This window comes from Cupressus sempervirens, chromosome 10, assembly GCF_028749045.1.
Source record: "Cupressus sempervirens isolate cs-2001-9-10 chromosome 10, ASM2874904v1, whole genome shotgun sequence".
Taxonomy (NCBI): domain Eukaryota; kingdom Viridiplantae; phylum Streptophyta; class Pinopsida; order Cupressales; family Cupressaceae; genus Cupressus; species Cupressus sempervirens.
This window is the reverse complement of record NC_143127.1, coordinates 918,385,349-918,398,212: the sequence shown is the minus strand read 5'-3', so window position 1 is coordinate 918,398,212 and position 12,864 is coordinate 918,385,349.

Sequence of the window (12,864 nt, the reverse complement as noted above, 5' to 3'; positions counted from 1 at the left end):
CTTATGATCTCTCGACTACCTATGATGTCACGACAATCTAACCACTTGACCAACAGGACCCTCGTAACATCTTGTCACTGCCTGATTCACTCGATGATCCTCCGATACATGAGCTATCATAAGATTGGGACCATACCATCTTGTCATGGCTCTAGGATTAAAAATATAGAATTAAATCTTGTGACTATTGGGTGTGTTCAAATATTTGAAATTAATCCTTGGTGGGAAGGCACTTTGGGCTAACAGTCTTCAATTAGGCCTCTTAGTCCAATTTTTAGGCTCCTTCTCCCTAAACTTCTTAACAACCCTTAGATTAAACTAACATTTAGAATGGCCATTTTTATAATCTTTGATATTTCCTAGGTCTTAAATCCTTCGAAGGCTTGTATATGCTCAAACCCAAAGAGTGAGTGTTTGTAAGGGTTTTTAGTTCTACACAAGCCAGTCTAGATTTGGGATCTCAACATCCCTTCAAATGCATTGATCAACTCCTCCCATTGATTTTGCGCACTCATTAGACATCCCCCTAACACAATCCAAAGTCATTTTACAAACTTCTACTCTCTCCTACAATTACCATTCACTTCTCTAAGATAACCACCTCATCGGGTTACTTCAAGACTTGTCTAAGGCTAGCTTGTAAATTTAGCAAACTGCATCTTTTCCACTCCTACCAAAAATGAACTATTGTACAAAGAGTGTACTCTCATTTCCCATAAGGCCATGTTTTTCTAACCATGGAAATGAAGTTAGACTCCATTCTTCCCAAACTTCTTGGGTTTGTCCAGAGAATAGCAAGATGTGAAGAGATTAATTTTACCCTACTAAAATCGATTAAAAAAAACACTTACAATTATGTATAGAACCCCAAAAGCATCTAATATAACTACTAAATGCAAAAAAAAATCAAAACTCAATCCATATGATCAAGAATGTCTCCACTTACTCAATTCTTTACTCAAAATACTTGGCATTCATTTGCTCCAAGCTTACAATCACAACATCCAACTACACAAACTAGTTTGGATGGTCTTAAATAGTCATTCCACACCTTCCCCAACTAAATCCTAGGCATGGATAACCAACTGGTGAAGTCTTGCATCATGTTGTGAAAATTGTACAAAAAGTTGTCAAAGTTGCAACTTGACAACTTTTGCAACTTCATGGCAACATTTTCAAATGCTTTGCTACCTTACAATCAAAGTGTGTATAAAATTTTCAAATGATATCCTAATTTCATTTGGGCCTATTCCATGTCCTTTCAATCCTTTGACCAACTTGACCATCTTTCACCTAGACAATCCAACTTGATAACTTCTAGACACAACTTTGCATTTAACCTTGCAAACATGCAAAATATCACTTGATAAACACCATGGGCTTTTGTTGAACCCTTATTAAAAACTAGGACTCATTGAAGAGTCAACACACCAAAAATGCATGAGGATTTGGACAACTCGTAGGTGCTCCTACACCACTCTCCCCAACAAAACGCAGTCCTCATGGAACAACTAGAGCTATCAAACTAAGATCTATCCACTTTTTCTTGAAGTCAGCTTCAGATGCCCATGTAGCTTCACTATTATCTTTACCTTTCCATTTGATTAGATACTCTATGTAGGTCTTGTACCCATTATTTTTTCCTACTCTAGAGTTCAATACCTTTTCTACTTGTGGAACTAAATTAGTGTTCTTAGGTAAATTATTAGCTATTTTAATAAGATCTTCATCCTCTTGAGCTTGTGTTGGTGTGGAACCCCTATATGCTACTAGATATACAACATTGAATATGGGATAAAGACCTATGCCATTAGGTGTTTCCTCATTGTAAGCATTATTGTATACTTTGCTAGAATTTTACATGGACCCACTCTCTTCATCTACAATTTGTGATATTTTTCTTTCTAATGTCTACCTTTGTTAAGGTGCACCATGACAAGGTCACCTACCTAGAACTATATGTCCCTCCTTTCATCAATATATTGTTTCATCTTATGTGTGTTCTCAGTCTGAGTTTTCTTCATAGTGTCATGGAGAGAGAAAAATCTTCAACAACTCCACTCCTTTCTACTTATTTTCCCAAATCTTTGAGTTCACATATTACTTTTGGGTGCATAATAAACAAATTTGAAAGGAATTTTACCCATTGTCCTATTTTGAGTGTCATTGTAGGCATATTCGGCATGTGATAGAATTTTTTCTCATGTTTGTTCATACTCCTTTGTGAGGCATCTTAAAAGATTACCTAGGATCTTATTGACCACTTCAGTCTACCCATTAGTTTGAGGATGATAAGAAGACCCAAATGAAATATTAGTACCTAACTTGTACCACAATGTTTTCAAAAAATGGCTCATGAATTTGGGGTATCTATCTGACACTATGCTTGTTGGCAAACCATGAATCTAGCTACCTCCTTGAAGAATAGATTGGCACTATGGAAAGCATCATGTGTTGTCTTGCATGGCACAAAATGAGCCATCTTGCTAAACCTGTCTACCACTACATATACATTCTGATGAACTTATTTAGTTTTAGGTAGTTGTTGACACAAAAGTTTGTACCTTTGCTTGAGGTATGACCCTCAAGCAACCTTGTGTAACATGGAAATGACCTCCAAATGTGGGACTTGCATTCTAAGGTTGAATCTCCAGAGAAGGTTGACTTCCTTACAATCAAGATGCACCTAACTACTCTTTGAAGGAAAAGGGAGAAGGAGATGCATGAAATACAACTACCTAATCTAATCTAAATGGGGTGATGCACCTGATTAAAATGGTTGCAACTTTGTCCAGGGATGCATAACACATCAATGAAAAGTCCAAATACACTAGTCTTGACTCTATCCTACTTTCCAAGACTTCACATGTGGGTTTAGAACTGATCAAGTGCTGAAGGGAAAGACATCTTCATAATACAACAATCATAAATAGTTTAGACACAACATACAAACTTTAGAAAATAGGAAAAAACATTCAAAACAAGGCAAGATACATGCACAAATAGTGAATGGCAAGAAGAGGTAAAGAAGGGAACTATTTCATTAATAGAAGGTAAGGAATACAATTACATAGCACAAGGCTACTTTAAGTAAACATGATAGAACAAAGAGGAACCCTTTACAAATATTTATAACTACCTTTTATAGAGTTCAAGCATAACTCTGATATTACATTGAGTTCAAACTCTAACTAGGTAGAGTTGAGATTGTAGAGGAGCAATAACGATTGATCAAAGGAGATCATGATCAGATGCACATCCCCATATAGGAAATCAAATTTTTTACATGCAAATATGGTTATGAATGGATAGAAATGACAACCATAACCAATCAAATTGAGTAGATGAGAAGCCATAGTGGTGGAGGAAAGAAAACTGCATTGAATAAGCATGGAGAACACTCAAAGAGTGGTTGCCGACGATCAAATAGATCTGATTGTCATCAACAAGTTGTTTCTCTTTGTTCTCAACACACCAAGTCAACTGGATGTCATCAAGTCAAATGGAGTCAAATGTCTAACTTTTCATATGGACCAATGTCCCCAAAGTATCTCGCTACCTCACCCAGTCTTCTATCCTCTATTTATTAACTTGTGGACTTTGCCAGTGTTCACAGCTTCACGGCCTGCCTTTCTCTTTAACTGTTTGGCCTTGTGAAACTATGATGCCTTCATGTTGTTGCCTGATTGCTGGTTTTAAATGATAAGCCATATATTTACTATGAAGAGACAATCATGGCAGTCGTTGGATCACTATGGTTAAGGGGGTAAAGTAAAAAAACAAGTTGTGAAGTAGCGATCAAACATAGATAGGGGCAATCACAATTTTGTAGGGCCATGCAATTAGAGAGGATTTCAAGTTGTGAAATGGTGGACAAGCAGAGGCAGTCAAAAGGTCAACATATGATAAAGAGCTAAGCAAGGTGGTAAAATATTTTGGGGAGATTGGTCTACATAGCAAGTTAGATGGTTGACTCCATTTGATTTGATGACATGGTTGACTTGGTGTGTTGAGAACAAAGAGAAGCATCATGTTAATGGAAAATCAATCTTTTTGATCGACTACAACTACCTTCTGGTGTTCCCCATGCCTGGTAAATGCAGTTTCCTTCCTCCCATTGCTTGCTTATCCATCTACCCAATCAATATAGTAATGGTCATTGCTTTTGTCTATTTAGAGCCATATTTGCACATAAAAGATTTGATTTCCTATATGGGGACATGCATTTGATCATGATTTCCTTTGCTGAACAATTATTTCTCTCCTCTGCAAATCAACTTCGCCTAGTTGGAGTTTAAACTCAATGTAATATTAGAGTTATGCATAAACTCTATAAAAGGTAATTGTAAATATTTGTAAAGGGTTCTTCTCTGCATGTATGTTGTAGTAGCCTTATGCTCTAGAATTTTTCCTTTCATTAATGAAATCTCTATTCCTTACCTTCTCTTTCCATTTTTCTATCTAGTGCATGTATATGCCTTGTAGTAAATGTTTTCTTTCTATTTTCCTAAGTTTGCATGTTGTGTTCAATCTATTGGCAATTGTTGCATAAGTGAATATTATCTTTATTTTGAATGTTTCATTAGTTCTCAGACATGCATGTTGCTTTGGGGAATAGACTGAAGTTAAGTCTAATGATTTTGGTTTTTCATTGATGTTTTGTATAGTTGTAAATAGAGTTGTGACCATTAAATCTAGGTGCATCACCCCCCTTTTAGATTAGATTAGGTAGTTTGATTTCATGCATCTCCTTCTCCCTTTTCCTCTCAAGAGTATTTAGGTGCATCCTGATTGTAAGGAAATCAACCTTCTCTGAAGATACAACCTTAGAGCATAAGTCCCACACTTGGAGGTCATTTCCATGTTACACAAGGTCGCTTGAGGGTCATACCTCAAGCAAGGGTGTAGACTCTCGTGTCAACAATTTTTGGCATGCTTGGTGGGAGTCATCATTTTTAGCTACACAAGTTTGCTAAAAGTGATTGCAATCTCGATTCACTAGGAATTTAGGTGTTATTCTTAGTGACATTAGCCTTTAGAGGCATTTTATCTAACACCATGGTGACTCTATGTATCTTTTGGTTTCAATGGACCAAGTGTTGATTTTTGTGTAGAGATTTTTTTTTAATATCTTTTTGTTCTTCTGGCCTCTATGAAGTTTCTTGTTTAAATGCTTCAACATGGACCCACTTCATAGAGACCCTTTTTTTGGCCCTCCATATTATGAGAATGAAAAGGAGTTTGTGGCTCTCATCCACTCTCTAGAGTGGGAGGTGCTTAAGGCTCAATTTAAGGAGGACCTTGACAAAAGGTTTGTTGCATACCAAGAGGAGACAAGGCTCAAGCTTGCCTAGTTGCAAGTGGTTGAAGCACAAGAGCTCCTAAGCAAAAAAATTATCACTCTAGATAGAGCACTCCCCCCCTTTTGCAGTGCATGGAGAGCACACTACCACCCACACCATCAAAGCCAACCCATGTTGGCCAAGAGGATGCAAGTGTTACAGAGCACAACATGATCAAGGATGATTGCCTAGACCTTGTGCCATCAAGAGGATTCCCCATAAGGCATCTAGCTTTGCAGTAGTGCAAGTTTCACCTGGTCATGCTCAATCTAGAGAATGAAGGTGAAAATCACAAGGAGGAGCAAGTAAGTCTTTCTCAACAAGGCGTCCCATTGCTGGAAAGTTTCATTGTCTTCAGCATTAGGAAGGAGGTATTCCATGCAACAACATGTTTGTTATGCTTGCTTCTATTTTTAGATGCGCACATGCATGGAAGAAGAAATCAATTGGTGAGGAAGGGCAATTATTTCAACAAACTAGTCAATGGGTTTGTTTAACCTTCCATTTCTATAAATCCATGTACATAGTAGAGTAGGTGTTTTTTCAATTTTTCAAGAAGTACACGAGCACATGAGACAATTTTGAAGTTTTGTTGTTGTAGAGGTTGTAGTTTCTAGTTGTTTGTAGAGTGAGTTTCATTTTTTCGTGACTCCATAGCCCAATGGAATGCTTAAGGCCACTAGTCCATGCTTATTAGGCAAGCATCCCCTCTGAGTCACCAGAAATGATGACCAATTTTGCTCCCCCCTTGTTTTCCAAATATTGCCAATCTCATGAAAACCAAGGTGTTAGCCTTGATCACCTCCTTTAGACTATTCATTTATTGTCATGCAAGCCTAAGAGGAATATGACAAAAAATCCTTGACTTTTCTCTTTTATTCTCAAGTCTAAATCTTTTCATATTTGCATGATATATCCTTATGAAGATTTCAAGTTGTAACCTTGTGACTGCTCTTCATTGCTTGGTTGTAGGCAATTAGCACTTAACTACCAAAATGGATACAAGAATGCAAAACATTTATCTCCACAATCAACATGGCTTCATAGAATTTTATGCTAGCATCCAATTCTAGGTTGTGATGGAGTGATTAACCATTAGTCACATCGTCACAGGGGTAGAAATAGTTCATCAAATGAGGGTTGACCAAATTAACTGATATGCACTTCATCAAAGATCCTCAAAGTTTCAAGTTGCGATTGTGTGAAAGGTAAACATGCTTACTCAATTTAGTTCATCTCATCATTGTGGATGTTTAAGCCTAACTCAAAGTCATGGAGGAAAAGTGGCAATCCTCTTATTCACAGTGTCGTAGGGAGTTGAATGCAAACCTGAGTTAAGGTCATGATTGGGTGATGGTGGTTAAGTCCAATGGCTTCATAGTTTCATAGGTAAAATAAATGTTAAGGCCCTAGCCATGGAAATATTTCAAAGGGTCAATTTCATGTCGATTGTATGGTCGAGTCATTCCTCATAACTATACCATCTTATGCTGCGATCTAGCAAAGAGGCTATTTTCTTTTGTTTGCCAATTCATGGCAGCTAAGTGCCCAAAAGCTTTTTATATTATGACTGAGTGAAGCTATCATAATGGTCTTAATCTCACAATCACTTAAGTGGAAAGGATGCTTCAAAGTGTTGTGTTCACATGGTTGGGGCCTTAAAGACTAAAGGGCTTGAGATAGCTGTGAATGGGCAAAAATGATCAGGAACACCTAAGGCATTGCTTATTCTCCTGGTCATTGGTTTTAAATGCTAAAACATAGATTGACTACAAAGTGGTGATCATGCAAGTCATTGGGTCACTATGGTTAAGGGGATAAAGTAAAAAAACAAGTTGCGAAGTAGCAATCAAGCATAGACAGGGGTAGTCGCAGTTTTGCAGGGCCATGCGGATAGAGACGATTTCAAGTTGCAAAATTGTAGACAAACGGAGGCAGTCAATAGGTCCACATATGATAGAGGGTTGAGCGAGGTGGAAAAATATTTTAGGGAGATTAGTCCATGTGGCAAGTTAGATGGTTGACTCCATTTGATTTGATGACATGGCTGACTTGGCATGTTGAGAACAAATAGAAGCAACTTGTTAATGGAAAATTGATCTTTTTGATCGACTACAACTACCTTCTGGTGTTCCCCATGCTTGGTAAATGTAATTTTTTTTTTTTTTTTTGCTTGCTTATCCATCTACCCAATCAATATAGTCTTTGCTTCTATCTGTTTAGAGCCAATTTTGCACATTAAAGATTTGATTTCTTGTATGGGGACGTGTATTTGATCATGATTTCCTCTTCTTAATAGTTATTGCTCTCCTCTGCAACTCAACTCCACCTAGTTGGAGTTTGAACTCAATGTAATATTAGAGTTATGCCTAAACTCTATAAAAGACAATTGTAAATATTTGTAAAGGGATCTTCTCTATTTGTATGTTGCAGCAGTCTTATGCTCTACAAATTTGCCTTCCATTAATGAAATCTCTGTTCCTTACCTTCTCTTGCCATTTTTTTGTCTAGTGCATATATATTCCTAGTAGTAAATGTTTTCTTTATATTTTCCTAAGTTTGCATGTTGTGTTCAATCTGTTCGCAATTGTTGCATAAGTGAATATTATCTTTCCTTTCAACATTTCATCAATTTCAGACATGCATGTCACTTTGGGGAATAGACTGAAGTTAAGTCTAGTGTATTTTGGATTTTCATTGATGTTTTGTGTAGTTGTAGATAGAGTTGTGACCATTAAATCTAGGTGCATCACCCCCCTTCTAGATTAGATTAGGTAGTTTTATTCCATGCATCTCCTTCTCCCTTTTCCTCTCAAGAGTAGTTAGGTGCATTCTAATTGTAAGGAAGTTGGCCTTCTCTCGAGATTCAATCTCAGAGTGCAAGTCCCACACCTAGAGGTTATTTCCATGTTACATGAGGTTTCTTGAGGGTCATACCTCAAGCAAGGGTGCAGACTTTCATGTTAACAGTAGCTCAACCATAAAATGCATACTTAGGAAATCCCAAGGCCTGATAGGGATTGGGAGAGGTTGATATAATATTATATTTGTAGATCTCCCTTGGATTTCTAATAAATAATGCATGTTTCAACATTCCTCTTGGCATGTATGCTCATAGTAGATTAGTAGTAGAATCTCTACACCAAATGTAGTGTTTTGTGAATGCACCATTATTCTTTTCTTCAATTAGGTTCTCTGTCATGTAACCTTTAGAACAAAAAGTTGTCCCCCTTTGAACAATAGACCTTTATACAATTTAAAGTTAGAAAATTCATGATGGAAATGGTTTTGAAACTCCAAACAAACCTTATAGGGTGCATAAAAATCCTCATCATTTGGATACATGTCCTTGAGACTATCAATCCCAATGCTCTTTAATTGAATCTCTTGAACTGTCAAGATTCTCCTACATACTACATCTTCCATCTTATTGGCTTGTCCTTTTTTGTGCTTAATAGTAAAAGTACATGCTTGGAGATACTCCACCCATTTCATATACTTATGAATCAATTTATCTTACAAATTCAAAAAACTCAGCTTCTAATTGTCTGTGCAGACTACAAACTCCTTGGATAACAAATATTGTCTCCATTTTCTAAGGGCTTGCACTAGAGCATACGACTCTAAGTCATAAGATGATTACTTTATTTTTGCTTCATTAAGATTTTTATTGTGAAAGACTGTTGGTCTTCCCTCTTGGCTTAAGATTGCTCCTATTGCACATTACTGACATCACACTGAACACTAAGTAATTTATCAAAGCTATGCAACACTATAATAGGTCGTAAAGCTATCTTCTCCTTCAATGTTTTAAATCCTTTATTTGCTTGTTCAATCCACCTAAACTTAGCTGCCACACCACCTTTTATGGTGTCTAATAGTGGAGTACATATCTCACTAAATTGCTTGATAAAGTTTCTATAAAATTGGGCTAGACCATGAAATATTCTTACCTTAGCAGCAAATGTAGGGGGTGGCCAATTGACTATGGCTTCTACCTTGCTAGGATTCATTCTCAAGTTTCCTTGTGAGATTGCAAAATCCAAGTAGATTAGTGTTTGCCTCATGAAATCACATTTCCAAAGATTGATGATTATCTTTTAATCATGCAACCTTTGCAAGACCAACTACAAGTGTTTAAGGTGTTCTTCCTTTGTTTTACTGAAAATTAAGATATCATAAAAGTAAACTACAAAAAACATACGTATAAAGTCATGTAGCACCTCATGAATGTAGAGGGTGCATTTTTTAGCCCAAATGACATTACAAGCCTCTCATACAACCCTTCAGTGGTTTTGAAAGTTATCTTCCACTCATCTCCCTCCTTTATTCTTATTTGATGATACCCACTTTTAAGGTCAATTTTTGTGAAGTATCTTGCACCTCTTAGACAATCCATCAAATCTTCAATCCTTGGTATGGGAAACCTATATCTAATAGTGATTTTATATATGGCCCTTGAATTAGTGCATATTCTCCATGTACCTCCTTTCTTAGGTACTAAAACAATAGGGAGTGCATAAGGACTCACAGTCTTCCTAATTAGTCCATGATCAAGCAATTCTTGCACTTGCTTGTCAATTTCCCCACGTTGTTGCGATGTCATTTTATTGGTTGCTTTGTCAGGTAGGGATGCTATAGGTATAAAGTCTATCTAATGACTTATAATCCTCTTAGGTGGTAAGATAGTTGGTTGACCATCACTGATGATGTCTTCAAACTGATCTAGGAGTTCTTTCACTTCTTTAGGGATATTTGTTTTCTTGTTTGTCTCTTGTTCAAATAGTTTTACCAAATATAATTTCTTATTCATTTTCCTTCCTTCATTGTGTTGAGGAACTCTTTTTCACCTACCATTAACACATTAGAATCTACTGGTTGGGTTTCTTCTTCATCTAACAATGACTGAATTTTGAATGTTACCCCATCCTTCTTGAAACTATAGGCATTTTTCCCTATCATGCATGGATTCATTGTCAAATTTCTATGGTCTTCCCACTAGTAGATGACAAGCATCCATAGGCAAGATATCACAAGAGAACTCTATCCTTATACTTGCCTATACTGAACTCTACACAAGCTTACTCATTAACTATCACATTTTGTCCTTTTTTCAACCAAGTGACCTTATAGGGGTTGCTATGAGGTATCCTATGCAAGTTTGGCTTAGTCAATACTTCATCAAATATTATATTATTAGTTGAACCTGAATCTATAATCACTTTACATACCTTGTCCAATACCTTGCACTTGATCCTAAAGAGTGTCCTCCTTTGGCTCGGCTCCTCCTTCAAAAGTTCTTTGATTAGAGTCCTACCAATCATGAAATTTTCTCCTTCTTCTGATTCCAAGGGTACCTCACTTGCCCTACTGCTAGATGCTTCCTCTTGTATATATGTCACTCTCCTTTTCTCCTACTTGTGTAGCTGACCCCTTCTCTAGACACCTATAAGCAGGATGCCCATATTAGTTACATTTGTAGCATTTTATAGTTGAAAAGTATGAATGTCCCCTTCCTTGATTATTTTACCTTCCACTATAGTTTTAATTGGGCCCTCTACCTCTAATTCATCAACCTCATTGATTACTTGACCCACCTTGCTCAATGGGTTTGGCTTCTCCTTGTGCACTTGGCATTGTATTCCTGCCTCCCAAAGTTCATCTATGACCTCTTCCATCTCTAACTCTACCTCTTCCTCTTGAATTATACTTATTCTTCTTCTTGAACTTTTCCTCTAATTTGAGAGCTAACTGATAACATTTGTGAACAATGTTTGGACTCCATAAGTTTACTTCTTCTTGGATATTCCTACTCAAGCCATTGATATACTTGGCTACTTTAATGCTCTCTACCTCTTGCATATTGGACCTCAAATAAAGTTTTTGAAGCTCCTCAGTGTATGTGGTCACATTTGCATCCTTCTACTTCAAATTTTGCCTCTTGGTGTGTAACTAGATTTCAAAGTCTTTAGAAAGGTAAGTCTCTCTTACCATGGCTACCATGCCTTTCCAACTAGCTATGTGGATTTTCCTTTATTTTTCACTTTCATCTTGAATGAACTTCCACTAGGTCAATGTTGTTCCCCTCATCCTTAAATTTTCTACATTCACCTTTTGAGCCTCTATGATCTTCTCACATTCAAATTAATTCTCCATACCTTCAATCCATTCCATGACATACTTTGCATCCATCTTCCCACTAAATAGGGGTACTCCTTCAAGGGATTTACCACTTAAAGCCTTGATAGCTTTGAGGAAAGGTTCATCATTCAATACTAGATTAGGGGTAGGTACCTCATCTTCTACAAATACCCGCTTGAACTTCTCTTGCCCTTCCTTCTTAGTGACCGTGCTTGTTACTTCCCCAATCTTGAGGGCTACTTCTCCAAGCTTGGCTTCTAGGGCTGCAAGCGTATCCTTCAACTCTTGATTCTCTTCTTCATAATCCTACACCTTGTTTGCTAGCTTTGTACTAGTCACCATAATGGATTCTCCAAAAGGCTCTAGGTTTGACATTCACTCTCAACTTGCCAAAATCTAATTTTCTCTGATACCACTTTGACATGAAATTCCTTCAACATGCCTTGTCCTTTATGACTTCTAGGTACTCATTCCATCTTTTCCTCCCCTAGGGAAACACTGATCTCTTTTTGTGGAAATAAATCACCCTTGCTTCAAGGATTTCCTACCATTGGTTGCTAACTCTTTCTCTAGTGTCTTATTTTCACTCGTGTGCATCGTACCTCCCAACTGACTAGTATTCTTGCAGGATGTGTAGACTTTCCCCTTAGGCTTAGTATGCTCTATTAGGGATCTTGGTTTCAAGCTTTAGTGGATCTTGCTTACCAATCTCATCAAATTTCTCCAATCCCTCATTAGGCCAATTAGGTCTATAATTAGGCATCTTAGTCCAATTTTGAGGGCTCCTTCTCCCTAAACTTCTTAACAAACCTTAGATTAAAGTGACATTTAGAATACCCCTTTTTATGCTCTTTGAGATTCCATGGGTCTTAAATCTTGCTAAGGTTTGTATATGCTCAAATACAAAAAGTGAGGGTTTGTAAGGGTTTCTCGTTCTACACAAGCCAGTCTAGAGTTGGTCTCTCAACATCCCTTCAAATGCATTGATCAAATCCTCCCATTGATTTTTCACACTCATTAGACATTCGCCTTGTTGGTATTGTTTTCACTTCAACTTTATCTGAATATATCTCTAAGTGAATGTTCGAGGTTCCTTTTGTGAGAATTAGGGTTTGGTGTTTTTAATTTTGTTAACCCTAGAAGAACCCTAATTTCTATTTCACTAAGTGTTGCCCTAGAAAGCCTTGGGTTTATGTTTGCATAGCATGCCCTTTCAAAAAAAGGAGTGTACAGGAAAAATCTTTTAAAATACCCCTTTTATTACTTCCCCGGTACCTTTTAATTTTTTTTTGCATTGTCTAAATATTTCCTAAGTCTCTAAAATAATTCCTTAACCTAAGCTTTCACTTTAATATTTTGTGAGATTATATGAAAAATAAAT